Source organism: Ailuropoda melanoleuca, chromosome 6, assembly GCF_002007445.2.
Source record: "Ailuropoda melanoleuca isolate Jingjing chromosome 6, ASM200744v2, whole genome shotgun sequence".
Taxonomy (NCBI): domain Eukaryota; kingdom Metazoa; phylum Chordata; class Mammalia; order Carnivora; family Ursidae; genus Ailuropoda; species Ailuropoda melanoleuca.
Window position 1 is genome coordinate 76,696,019 of NC_048223.1, and position 14,248 is coordinate 76,710,266.

At 41.1% G+C, this 14,248-nt stretch overlaps 1 protein-coding gene across 3 annotated transcripts in view; it reads right to left on the reverse strand.

Annotated features, from left to right (window-relative positions):
• Positions 1–849, reverse strand: part of P4HA1 (prolyl 4-hydroxylase subunit alpha 1) — a 94,443-nt gene extending 93,594 nt beyond the window's left edge. For 2 of the 3 annotated variants that reach the window (XM_002920407.4, XM_011226452.3), the window contains exon 1: positions 716–849. The gene's annotated coding sequence lies outside the window, so the exon portion shown is untranslated. The remainder of the gene's footprint in view (positions 1–715) is intronic. The other variant, XM_034662673.1, reaches the window with a different exon arrangement.
• Positions 850–14,248: the final 13,399 nt, after the last annotated feature.

Below are 14,248 nucleotides of genomic sequence, written 5' to 3' on the forward strand. Positions count from 1 at the left end.
AAGAGGGAAGGAAGAGGAGCTTCCCCGGCGACTGGGTGATCTGACAGCCGTCTTCCTCAACCCAGCAGCCCGAAACTCGGCGCCCGGGGCAGCGTCTAGCTGCTCCAGCAGCAGCGCTGCGCGCAACAGATGAGTCGAGCCCGAACTTCTCTGACTAGGTCCGCTACCCGGACCGGACGACTTTCCGACAGGCTAGAAATGCCTCGAGTGCTTCGGCTCGGGCCCTAAGCTTTAAAATCCGCTCTCCACTCCGCCACATGCTAACCATCTGCCGCGGCCGAGGCCAAAAACGCACGCCCTGCCCTCGCGTGCCCCCCAGCTTCTGTAGGGAGGACCAGGTATGAGAGCAGCTCGGAAAAATCAACAGGGTGAGCCCTCCCCGCGAAGGAAGGAATATTCAAGAAAGTCCTGGTCCCCAGGGCGGGGACAGAGGCTGCCGCAGCCCCAACGGTCGGGGGCGCCGAATAGGCAGGAGGAGGGATAAGGGGAGCACGAAGAAGGGCATAAGGGCCTCTGGGGCAGCCCGGGGGCACGGGGCGCGCGGCCGAGTCCCCAGGAAAGAAGGTATTCAGGTTGCTGTGGTCAACTGGAGAACCCTCCGCCCCCAAGACATCCCACCAGAGCGGGCAGGGAGCCGACCGCCACAGCTGTCCGAGAAGGGCCACAGCGGTCCTAGGGCCTGAGCCACAGTCTACAGAGTCGGGGAGCGTCTCACCTGGGAAGTGGGGCGGGAGGGGCGGCGCGTTCTTCAGTCCCCTGTACCCTGCTCTCGGGCCGGATACCTGCTCCCTTCCCTCAGCCCGCTGGCGGCGCGACTGGGCAGCAGAGGGAGCCAGTTAGCCCTTTTATAACCTCTAGGCTGCGACGGCAGCGCTAGGGAGGAGGCGACTGCAGCCCTCGCTACGTGAGCTCGATCACACCAGCGCCCCGGCGACTGCGCAGGCGCCCAGCCCGCGCCTCCCTCCGGTCCGCACCCGCGGCCCACACCCGTACTCCCCGCCAGCCCCGGAGTCTTAGGCGGAGCGGGGCGCGGACGGGCAGGCGGGCCTGGAATGGGATGCGCCTGCGCAGGGTTCTCGCCACGCCGCCGTCACCTTCGTTGCTTCACGTTTGCCTCGCTCCTTTTCATCAGGTTGTTTAAACGCGTTAATTTCAATCTCGGCTTCAGGCCTGGGCGTGGAAACCACCAGCAAGGAAATAACTTAAATATGAGAAGAGGAACATGGGAACGTAGAGAATGAAGCAGAAAAGAAGACTCCGGTGGAAAATAATACAGTGCATCCTTGGTATCTCAGCTGTCGTGTCCCGGAGGCTCTTTGCTTTACTAACCTCCCTTTTTCACCTCTACTGTTATTTTATACGAATCTCACTCAGCCACCTTTACACTTTATCAGTAGATGAAGTATACGCATTCCAGAGACAGATTTTTTTAAATTTAGTTCCCGGCTCAGCCCTGTAAAACTCAGGGCATTGACCTCTCTTTATCTCAGTTTCCTCATCTGTAAAATGGGAATGATGATAGGCTTCTCATAGGAATACTGGGAGAATTAAATGAGATAATGTACGTGAAGCACTTGGTAGGTGCCTAGCACGCAGAAAGGACTTGCTACATATTAGATGCTGTTGTTACACCATATGAGACACCCAGTGTTGTGTTTGGTCTTAGTCTAACGTTTACCTTGGCCATTATATTCTTGAAAGAACAAAGCCTTGCTATCAGGGAGCAGACAATGAAGGAGATTCTTTTATCCTTGTCAGTAAAAAGGAAGAATGACTTCTCTAAGACTTGTGATTCATTAAAAATTGTTGTTTCTAAAGTTTTCCATGTATGCCAAAGAGCACAGCAATTAACATTTGACCCTTACCTAGGAGGTGGAGTTGATTATATAGATACAGAAATAGAGAGCAGGTACTTGGAAGCTCTAGGCATCCAGAAAGTAGATAGAATGATGTCTAACTCAGCGGTTGTCAAAGTGTAGTCGGGGGTCCACAAGATCAAAATTATTTCCTATTATTTCATACCAAGACTGTGCTTTTCCAGAGACTACATGTTTGGTGATATTGCAACAGATTGAATGCAGTAGCAGATGTGAGAATTCTGTTAAGCCAGACATTATAGAGATTTTCAGAAATGTAAAATAGTGCCACTCTTCTCACTAAATGCTTTTTGCTTTGAAATAATAGTTCTATTTCATTAAAAATGTTATTTAAGTTAACATGTAACAGATTTATTGTTTTTTTGTTTTTAAATGAATTAATAAATATTTTACATGTTTAACTCCTAATATTGTTAATATTGACAGATATGATCCACATATAAGCTTTTTGGAGTCCTCAATACTGTTTAGGAGTGAAATGGTCATGAGACCAAGAATTTGAGAACTTCTAGTTTAAGCAAATGGCAGAAAACCCTTTGACACCAGAGGCAAATCTTTGTCTCAAATGGAGCTGTAAACAACATACCCACTAGCCCTATATGAGCTGACTGAAAATTGACAATCCACCCTATAGATAAAATGGCCCCAAGCCCCGAGGCAAATTTAATGCAAAGCTAAAAAGGCTTCAACTTCAGGGGACTTTATTTGCACTAGCATTTTCCAAGGCCCTGGAAGGGGCCCTGGCAGTATATTCACATAGTTCACAAAAATTTTAACTGTGATCTTTACACTGCAAATTGGTTCCTCACTGATTTCTCCTCTGTAGCACTTCCGCTTGTCTAGTGGTGTAGGAGTGGCTAGCAGGCATTTTTTAAATTTAGCTGAAGGAAGCTGAGTTAGAATACATTTGGTTTGAGTTTAGCGGGATATATTTTTGTAACTCACAGTCACTTCTATGCATAGTTAAAATATTGCCAGCTGTCCCAGTGTTGGAATGGCATCCAAGAATACTCCTACCACCCATTGTGCCAACCCACCCATCATTGTAAAACAAAGGTGCAGGGCCAGACATTTTATAGCTATTTGAATGTGTCCTATGTTCTATCATCAAAAATACATGTATAGTGGAGCGACACCAAGTTGAAACTTAGGGAACCAGAAGCTTATCTGTGGGATATCCTACTATTTATTGGATGTGTGAAAAGAAATTTTAAGTAATCTCTACCCCCAAGGGGGCTCTTGAACTCACAACCCTGGGATCAAGAGTCATATGCTCTACCAACTGAGCCAGCCAGGTGCCCCCGAATGTGTAAAATTTTAATGAAAGATTTAATGCTTGTCAATGCTTAGCTAATAAAAGAAAGTTCTTTTACAATTGAATAAGGATATTCACAACAACTAGTTAGAGTATTATCAGTTTAAAGAAAACTGATACACCCTGAACTCTTTTAAGTCACATATGAAACAATCTTATTTTGAGGTTCTTCCAAATGTAACGACAATCCTAAAAATTTACATGACATTATCAGCAATGAGTTGTGAAACTGAAAGAAATGTCTAACTTGTCCCTATCAGTATCATTTGGTTGCCCAAAAAGGATATTTCATGTCAATTTTATATATGACTACTCAACCTGATTATCCCTGCTTGGTTGTTAGAATGAAAATGAGAGATACCTTAGCAGAAAAAGAATGACACGACTCCCCTTTGAAAGACCAAACATTAGAACAGAACTGTTGTATCCCCCAACTGTTCTATAAACCTCCAATCTCTTCTTGCATCTGAAAAAGTTAAATAGGTTCATCAGTTAATAAATATTTCTTAAACAAAATGTTAAAAGTCCCATGTTTAGAGGAAAAGATTATTATATAACTATGGTAACAACTAATGAACAGAAGTAATTTTTAAACTTAATTAATAGATCAATGGTGGTAACTCAACCTTGTGAACAAGCCTCTAAAAAACCAGCCTGTCAGTGACAGCTTCCCACTTTTTAAAGTTAGCCAAACAGTAACAGCCTTACTCTTGTGAACACATCTCTGAAAATCAGCCAATTGTAAAGTCTCTACACGAGAATAATTATGCTTTCATAGCTGATGTCAACCCAACCCCCTCCCATCTTTGAAAGTCAGTCAATCCCTGAACTCCACCTTTCACAGAAGTAAGGAGGGCCTGTATTGCATGGTGCACTGGGTGTTATACGCAACTAATGAATCATCGAGCTTTACATCAGAAACCAGGGATGTACTATATGGTGACTAACATAATATAATAAAAAAACATAAAAAATATATATATAAAAATAAAAGGTATGTTAAATAACAAAAAAAAAAAAAAAGGTCAGCAAAGAGACTAGACCAAACAGGTATAGTGCTTCTATACATAGAAAATAATAAATCAGCTTTTTATTTCACATTTTGTATGATGGTTTCTTCCAAGAAAGGGGGAAGCCGAAATAGAAAATGTAGACTTATTGAAGGCAGTTTTAATCAAATTGTATTCACACATATGAAACGATTAGAAATCATTTGAGAGAGTAGATAAGTACTGAACTGTGAGGATTATAAAATACTACATACTTCACTTGAGAGAAGAAATAATAAAGTTGAATTTGATAAAATAGGTAATAGTGGATAAGTTTTTCAGCAGGGGATTAAGATAATGGAAGCAATGTTTTAGAATTTTATGCTATGTGAACTAGAAGAGAAAGTGGAGTCTAGATTAGTAGTCCAAGATTCATTGAATAAATATTTATGGAATGCCTACCAACAGTGTCCAAGACATTGCCTGCTGGGCTGTGGAAGATCAAACTTTAATTAGACAGTCTCTTAAAGAGTTTATAACCTTATTGGATAGAGTGATGTATGATTCCTGCTGTCATATAACTTGGAGTCCTTTGAAGGAAACCAAAAATACACTAAATAAATAAATATTAATTATAATAAAAGAAAATAAGGTGCATGGAAAAGAATAACAGTAGGGACTTAATAATTTAAATAGATAACACAGGAAAAGTGTCGCTGAAGAAGTGACATATAAACTGAGACTGGAGTTGGCCAAATGAAGTATGTGAACAAGAGCATTCTAAAGAGAGAGAATAGCACATGTGAGGTGCATGTGACAGGAAAAAGCTTGATCCGGGGCGCCTGGGTAGCACGGTCGTTAAGCGTCTGCCTTCGGCTCAGGGCGTGATCCCGGCATTCTGGGATCAAGCCCCACATCAGGCTCCTCTGCTGGAAGCCTGCTTCTTCCTCTCCCACTTCCCCCGCTTGTGTTCCCTCTCTTGCTGGCTGTCTCTGTCAAATAAATAAATAAAATCTTTAAAAAAGAAAAAAAAAGGAAAAATCTTGATCCATTTGAGAAGCTAAAAAGAAACAGTGTATTTGTAGTTCCATAAGCAAGGGAGAAACCAGGATGATCAGTATGCAGAGGCTAGATTATGCAGGGCCTGTTTGGTACTGTAACAAGTACAATGGGAAGGCACTGAAGTATTTGAAATGAGACAATATCATGTTATTTACCTGTCACAAAAGAAAATGCAGTGTTAGAATATGAGTTTTGCACGTCACTGGGCATGGGAATGAGCCTTGGGACTAGGAGCGATAGGGACTTTCTGTTTAATCATGAGTAGGAACACAAAAGTCAAGAGATGAATGCAGCTAAAACTGGTAACCATTCCAGTTACTAACATCCTGTCACTGTGGCATCAAGGAAAGTGGCTGCAATGGGGTAGCCAGACCATCTATGTCATGTGAGCTCAATAGGGATGCTGTGGCAGGCAGAATAATGGCTCCTCAAAGATGTTCACATCCTATTCCCTTGTACCTGTGAGTATGTTACTTTACCTGGCAAAAGAACTTTGCAGATATAATTAAGGACCTTTAGACGGAGAGATTAGTCTGGGTTATACAGGTGGGCCCAATTTAATTAAATGATTCTTTACAGCTGAAAACCTTTCCCGGCTGTGATCAGGGAAAGAGCTGTGAGGATGGAAGCAAAGTGAGATATTTGCTACGCTGCTGATTTAAAGATGGAAAAAGGGGACTGGGAGCCAAGGAAGGTGGGAGGCCTCTAGAACCTGGAAAAGGCAAAGAAATGGATTCTTCCCTAGAACAATTCAGAAAGGGACACAGCCCTGCCAATACTTTTGATTTTAACCCAATGAGACCCATGGCAAACTTCTGACTTACAGAACTGTAAGATAATAAATTTGTATTGTTTGAGCCATCAGGTTGGTGATAACTTATCATAGAAGCAATAAGAAACTAATACACTCATCACTTATATGATTATGACTGAAACAATATTTGAAGACAATGACATTTCCCAACGATCTGAGTAAATTTTCTAACGTTCTGTCCTAGAAGTGAATGTAGTAATTAGGACTGACCCCTTACAAAGGATAAACATTCTTGAAATCATGAGAATTCACTGAGGAAGAGGACTCTAGAGAGGAAGAAAGAACTCTCAGTAAACAGGACGGAAGCATTAAGAGCTTTAATTTAAATAGCAAAAGGCATATGACCTCATATTGTACCCTCAAGCTGGCAAAGCAGAACATATTAGTTACACACAAAAAAGTGCCGTGGTCTCCAGTTTGGAAAGCTGGCCAGAATGACAGTGTCAACAACCAAATAAAGAAGTTGAGAAAGTGAGCAGAATTTGCAGAGCATTTGAATAGTTTGATTTTGAATCTTATTAGATTTGAAATGACAGGGGTCATCACCAGTTCCAAACTTACTCTGCCAGTGAATAGTCAGCTTGTCAATATTAAACAGATTCTCATATCACAATGAAACCTTGTATAAAAACTAAACTTCTATCTACTTGCGGCTTTAATTTAAAATTAATCCGTGGTTTCTTTAGATTTAATTCTGCTAAACTTGAGTCAGCCACACATTAACTGCACATGTCTTTGCTGGTTGGCAAGGCAAGGCTACCTCCCCATGGTATTCATTAGTACTGTTCACCAAATATTTCTAGGACTTTTCCCAGACAGGATGGTCTGCTCTTCTCCACCTTCTCTTTTTAAGATTTTTAAAAATTGGGGCGCCTGGGTGGCACAGCGGTTAAGCGTCTGCCTTCGGCTCAGGGCGTGATCCCGGCGTTCTGGGATCGAGCCCCACATCAGGCTCCTCTGCTATGAGCCTGCTTCTTCCTCTCCCACTCCCCCTACTTGTGTTCCGTCTCTCGCTAGCTGTCTCTCTGTCAAGTAAATAAATAAAATCTTAAAAAAAAAAAAAAAGATTTTTAAAAATTTATTCATTTGAGAGAGAAAAAACAAGCAAGGGGAGAGGGAGAGGCAGAGGGAGAAGCAGACTCCCCTCCAAGCTGGGAGCCCGACGCCAGGCTTGACATGGGGCTTGATCCCAGGATCTATAGATCATGCCCTGAGCCAAAGGCAGACTCTCAACCATCTGAGCCACCCAGGCACCCCTCTTCTCCACCTTCTTTAAAGTTAGTTTTGGCCAACTAATTTGCTTTGGCCTTTGGAAGTGACACGTTTGAAAGTCAAAATGTGTTTCATCACAGTCCCTGCTACGTATTGCAGTTACCATGGAAGCCCATATCAAGATGAAGCCTTTATCAGTCCAGATCTCTGAGTTCCTACGAGGAACCAAGCCTCAAACTCTGCACTGCCTTCACAATCTCTGCTGGGTATGTAGCTTGAGCGAAAAGCAAACTTCTATCATGTTAACTCACTAAAACTTAAGAGTGATTTATAACTTCAGCATTACCTAGTCTATCTTAACCTATGAACTGTCTACACAAAGTCAAACTTTTCCTTTATAAAACTTATTACCAGAATTGTATTTATTATGTTTGTACCTGAAATGGACACTGTGTGCTGCCTACCTAGAATTCATCCCCAACTTTGCCAGCCTTATTAAGACTTTCCAAACTGCCCAGCATTTCAGTGTAGGTGTGACTTCTACTTCTGCCTGGGATGTAAAAAAAGTGCAAAGAATTTTGCTTCCACAATGACAAAAAAAGCCAGATAATCTTCAAAATCATACATTTTCTTGAGCACACCAGACAGCTGAGGTTGCAAGGCAACCAAGTAACTTGAGTTCCAAGGAGAAATGGGCCACATAGTTTAGACCTTTGGCAGAGTAAGAGATAACTCAACAAAAAGTTTAATGAATTGCTAAAGGTCATGTGTAGGCTAGTATGTCAGTTTGGAGCCTCAGACACAAAGGGAAATTGCACTTGCAAGTTTTTCCCACAAGCTTAGTGGAACTCAGATGAATGATTAGGGGCAGGGCAGGAGATCATAGAGAACCCCAAATATTGCAGACATAAAGGAGGTAATTGGCGGCTGCTAAGAATTGGGCATAAAACCTCCCAGACCCTTATTCCTCAGACTCTTCTATCCTAGGAAGCAAAAGCCATAAGCCACTGGATAAGGGGTAGCAAACACGTTGGCCCCCAGGGCACAGAAAAGATCCCTTGTGGATAGGGGAAGCATAGAAGGAAAGCCCTTTATCTTTGCGGGGGGGGGGGGGAGGCAGGAAATTCACTTAGACCCTCGATCCTACACTGATCACAAGCTGAGATCCACTATTGCTGAGGGAGGAGCAGGAAACTCTTGCCCAAGACCAAGCAGAGATAAAAGGCTGAGTTGGCTTCCACAGAGAGGAGACTGAAGAAGTCCCACCTCCCAAGGCCCAGGCAAACTGAACCTCCCTAAGACTGAGACTGGACTAGGACACAGAAAATCTCTATCACAAACACTGAGTGTGGAGAGAGAGACCCCCTCTGTGCCATAAGAACACGGGGGCAATTGAAAGTGCAGGGGGACAGCAGGAACACTGAGAGAAACTCTCTGGCACAGCAGCCCCCATGCTAAAAGGAAACAGCATCTTCCTGATAAATGAATTTGAAGTCTGTGATGTACAAAGCCCCAGCCCAGCTCCACTCCTACTAGATTGATCTAACCCCCAACGTTAACAACCTGACAAAAGAAGAGGTGTGTTCATTGTCAGGTGTGGACACTGCTTACCAGAAAATAGTACTGTTCTACACATAATGTCCAGCATTCATTAGAAAACCATGAGACACACAAACAAAAATCCCATTGTCAAGAGACAACGTAGTCAACAGAAATGAATTCAGAGATGAGCCCAATGTTGGAACAATCAGATAAGGACTTTAAACTAACTAGTGAAAAAAAGTGGACAAAATCCATGAACAGATTGGGAATTTCAGTAGGTAGATGAAAAAGGCAAGTACTGGGGGGAAATCCCATTATTCAGAGATGAATAATTCTTTGAATGGACTTATCAGTGTATTCAACACAGCTGAGAAAAGAACAAGTTATCCAAACCAATACAGGTTTCACCATCTATCGAAAGTACAGAATTTCTATGAACCTTCCCCAAGTTGAAACAGCAAAAAGTGAAGAAGCAATAGCCATTAACTTATGCGGAAAATTTTTTTAGCATTTCCAGACCCCAAAAATAACCTCTCTAAGGATTTTCTGATACCCTAGGACACATCTTGCTAACAGATGTACAAAATAAATCAAGATAAAGCACAGATGCTCGCAGACACTGTGCAAAGGTATGGTAGCTTGGTGCTGAGATGATGAGTGTAGTTCTTGGGGAAGGAGCTTGGCAGTGCCACTCTTTCTGCCTGGGGTGCATACTGCCCCTATAACAGCTCACTGCAAAACAAACACTGAACACTATTTTTGCTTTTTGTCTTTTTTGGTAATCCTCTTCTGATTTCTTTCAGTTAGCAAAAAGAGGTACTGATGTAGGTCTTTCATAAAAGCAAAGTGGTGTTATGCAAACTTTTGATAAGCATGGGATGCCAGTAACCAAAGAGAAAAAAGGTGAAAAAAAAAATAGAACAACAATAAAATAAGCTGTGGGACAGTATCAAAAATCCTACATATGTGTGGTTGGAGTTCCAGGAAGGGAAGAGAAAGGAAACGAGCCTTTAGAAATATCTGCAGAGATAATGAGAAAGTACATTCCAAAAATAATAAAATCAAATCCATATCCAAGAAATTTATCTGCTCCAAAATCAGGGGAGGCCCCTCATTCTGATAAGCCTGATTCACATCAGTAAAGTGACAATTTGTCTTGCCACAGCAATTAGGGATGGTCACTTAACCCAGGTCACAAACAATTCATGACGTTTCTTTGACCCCAGGAATTGTTTGGTTAGGGGTTCAGAAAGTGGGGATTGTAGCCTAAATTGATCCAAATAGAGTGAAGACCAATATTCTTGTTTCATGGCTGAGAGTAGACATACTCTCTAGAGAGTAAAACAAAGGAAATAGCCCTAAGATCTTGTGGCAGCCCTTTGTCTACCATGATGAAAGACAACTTGAGGACAAGCCAACACATGAAATAGGTCAGAGCTGAGAGAGACTGAGTAAAACCTTAATCAAATAGTATCTGAGGCCCAAACTACAGTTGGATGTTTTAGCTATGCAAGTTCATATATAAATTCACTTATTGTTTAAGCAAATTAAATTTAAATTTTCTCAAATCTCATTTGCAAGTAACCAAACACATCTTAACTGATGTAGTACCCTAGCACTAGTATTAAGAGTTGTTTTAGAGAAGGCTCCAATTCAGCTTTCAGCTGTTTTCTTGTTTTGAACCAAATTTCTAATTCCCACAGGAGGTGTACTTGTTTTCCAAAAGGAAAACAATCGTGTCAGGAGACTACTACATTTTACCAAACAACTTTTGCCTTCACTCTATTTGGATCAATTTGTGTAATAAGAGAGCCTATTTTAGTTATTCACTCACTTACTCATTCATTCATTCATTCATTCAATAAATATTTATTGAGCCCTTACAATATTCCAGGCATTATATCTAGCATTGGAAATACATTTGTGAATAAGACACATTTATTTATTAATTTTGGTTGTGAAAAATTTATGAATAGCCTGACAACTGTATCAGACTCCAGTTACTCCTTTCTCATTTTCTGATATCTTTCCTTAGCAATGTATCACTCTTTGAATATAAATAACTTGAGTCCTAAGTATGACATTTTCAAGTGCTGTAGCTTGTAGGGGAATGTCCAACAGCTATTTTGTCAAGCATAGGAAATGTTTACAAATTTTAAAAAATATTTTTATTGAAAACAATTAAGTCAGGGGCGCCTGGGTGGCACAGCGGTTAAGCGCCTGCCTTCGGCTCAGGGCGTGATCCCTGCGTTATGGGATCGAGACCCACATCAGGCTCCTCCGCTATGAGCCTGCTTCTTCCTCTCCCACTCCCCCTGCTTGTGTTCCCTCTCTCGCTGGCTGTCTCTATCTCTGTCAAAAAAATAAATAAAATCTTTAAAAAAAAAATTAAGTTACCTTTCAGAAGAATGCTTTGTTTATAAACAAACAGCATCTAACTTAGCTGTTTGAAAGATTTGCAGAGCTTGGCTAGTCCATGCATTCTTCCACCCAAATGAACTTGTCAAGAGCTCAAACAAACCAGGCGAGAATGCCAGAAATCTCAACTTTTTTTGGTGAAGCAAGATTCAGAGTTTAGGATCTGGAATGCATTCAGTCACAGAATCACAGGATTTGGTAGGGAGAAAAGCTTTGATCTAGAAGGAGCACTGGTAGAATCAGTGAGTGCAGGTTCTAGTCCATCATTAACAGTATAGAAGGGTGCCCTAAGCAAATTGTTTTAACTTTTATGCTTCATCCACCAAATGGCCATAATTATATTTTCTCCATCAACCACATAAAAACATTATGAGAATCAACTGAGATAGTTGCTTTGAAAATTCTTGGAAAAGCATGAAGTACTATATTAATAGGAGTAATCATCATCAGATGCACATAGTATAAAATGTGTGAGGTTTTGTTTTGTTGTTTTTTAATCATAAAGCCAAATTTTGTGAGTTTTAGATCTGTTTCAATGACTTTCATAAAATTATGAAATGGAGTGATTAGTTCTAATCTTAATGGGTTCAAGGGGGTAAAGAGAAAGATGCTTATTTATAGCATCTGTAATTGTCTATGGTTAATGTTAGCTCTTAAGTCAATCCTTAAGTTACAGAACACTGTTTAATATCCTATACCAATTTAAGGAATACTTTTAATAGAGCTACTGTGTTACATTGGTTGCACTAATAGTCATAATTCTTCCCCGCTTCCTGTATTCACCCTTATGTCTTTAAAAAAAATGTACCTTGCCCAAAATGAGGTCTGGCTTCTGCCCTTGGTTTCTGAGAGGTAATCTCATGCCTGATAGGAGTGCCTTTGTTTGCCTGGGGGTCTTACAGCACACTGGGTAATATAACAACGTGATTTAGGGTGGGGCTTGGACATACTCAATAGCTTTAGAATAGGGATTGTCCACACCAAAAAGCCCAACAATGTGATTTACAGTGCGAGCTTTGGATGATGGAGCCCCAGTAGAAACTCCAATGCTCAAGTGAGTTTCCCTGGTTGGCAGCATCCTGTATGTGTTGTCACTCATTGATACTGGGAAAGTAATGCATCTTGTGTGTGGGAGAGAACAATGGGAACTCTGCTTTTGATACTCCCCCAGATCCTACCTTATGTGCTTCTCCCCTTGGCTGATTTTAATCTGTATCCTTTCCCTCTAATAAGCCATAATCATGAGTGTAATAGCTTTCAGTCAGTTCTGTGAGTCCTATCAAAATTGAGGATGGTTTGGGAACCCTCAAAACTTGTAGTTAGTGTCAGAAGTGAGAGTGATCTCTCGTGGGGACTTGTGTTCCCAAGTGTGCTTTTATGATCTGCCATTTAAATCTAAAGAATGTGTCCATGCTAGCTTGCTAGCAAATGAGAGACACATGGAGCAGACCCAACATACCCCCATTGTCCTAGCCAAGACCATTTTAGAATATCTAACAGTGTACCACCCCTAGGCATATAAATGAGCCTAACCAAGATCAGCAGAATCACCTAGCCAACCACTCCAGGTGTGTGGGTAATAAACACTTGTTGTAAGCTTCTATGATTTTGTGATTGTTTGTTATGAAGCATTATTGTTACAATAGATAACTGATAACAGCTATCTCCCAAGCTTCCACTGTAATGTAGGAATAAAGAGAGTATGGATCATGCAAATCAGGAGGAAATCTCTAAATTCTTTTCATACAACATCGAAAACATAATGATCATGTATCTGAATAATACTTATGTTATAAAATATTAGAGATTTAGGGATATCTCCAACTGAGGTTTAAAGAAGTAAAATAATCACCAGATTAAGTAACGAAAAATTACATTTGCTTTGGGAATATAACAACACACAATATACACTTTTTCTAATACTCAGAATCTCTTTAGATATTGGGGTAAAGGTGCAACTATACAAAACACTAGAGAAGTGAAAGTTATTTAACTATAGTCATAACGCATTATTGAAAGCCTTTTGCCAGATCTTTTAACTGATAATGAAACTGGTAGTTTTTTATTAACTTCAGCCAATTTTCTGATGAAACTGCTACTGACTACAGTGAAATGGTTCACAGTCATTTGAAAAAGGGGATTGGGGAGCAAAAGCAAAGAGAGTAAGAGTTCAATTAACAGGAAATAGAAACCCAGTCAGTCTAGCGACTGCATTAGGCTAACAAAATCATGTATTCAAATTAATTTTTAACTTGGTATACCATAACTGTTCTGTTTTATCTTATCTTCCAGCTGAGTATGGTCTTGGTTCCATTCACTGCTATGTGTTAAGCATCATTCCATATTTGAGAAGATAGAGAAGGAAACCTATTGTACTTTGCTCCTGAAGGGTAGCGTAAGGCCCTCCCAGTGTTTATGGCACCACTGGCTATGCAGATAGGGCTCTTTGAAAGTGGCTTATTATTAAGGGACCCTCATGTAAACCCCTTCCCACCTGTTTGCTTAGATCTTTTCCTTGCCCCACATGTAATGAGACACTATCCAACCATAAGTCTGCAAGCAGAATGAAGTTATAATTTCTCTCCAAGTTTGCTCAAGTATACCCTACATCCTATGTCCATTCCCATAAGTGGCTAAAAACTGAGTAAATGAGCTGTTGTCTCACATGCTTGCATGCTAACTCACTCTCTCTCTCTCACACACACATCATATGCACATATACATGTATAATTAATATTTGATGGCAGAGGCAGTATGTTATTCACCATCGTAACCTCAGTTCTAGCATGATGCCTGTTATATGACAGGTTTTCAATAAATATCTGTTTAGGGATGCCTGGGTGGCTCAGTTGATTAAGCATCTTCAGCTCAGGTCATAATCCCAGGGTCCTAGAATGGAGCCCTGCATTGGGCTCCTTGCTCAGCAGGGAGCCTGCTTCTCCTTCTGCCTGCCTCTCCCCCTGCTCGTGCTCGCGCTCTCTCTCTGACAAATAAATAAATAAAATCTTTAAAAATAAAT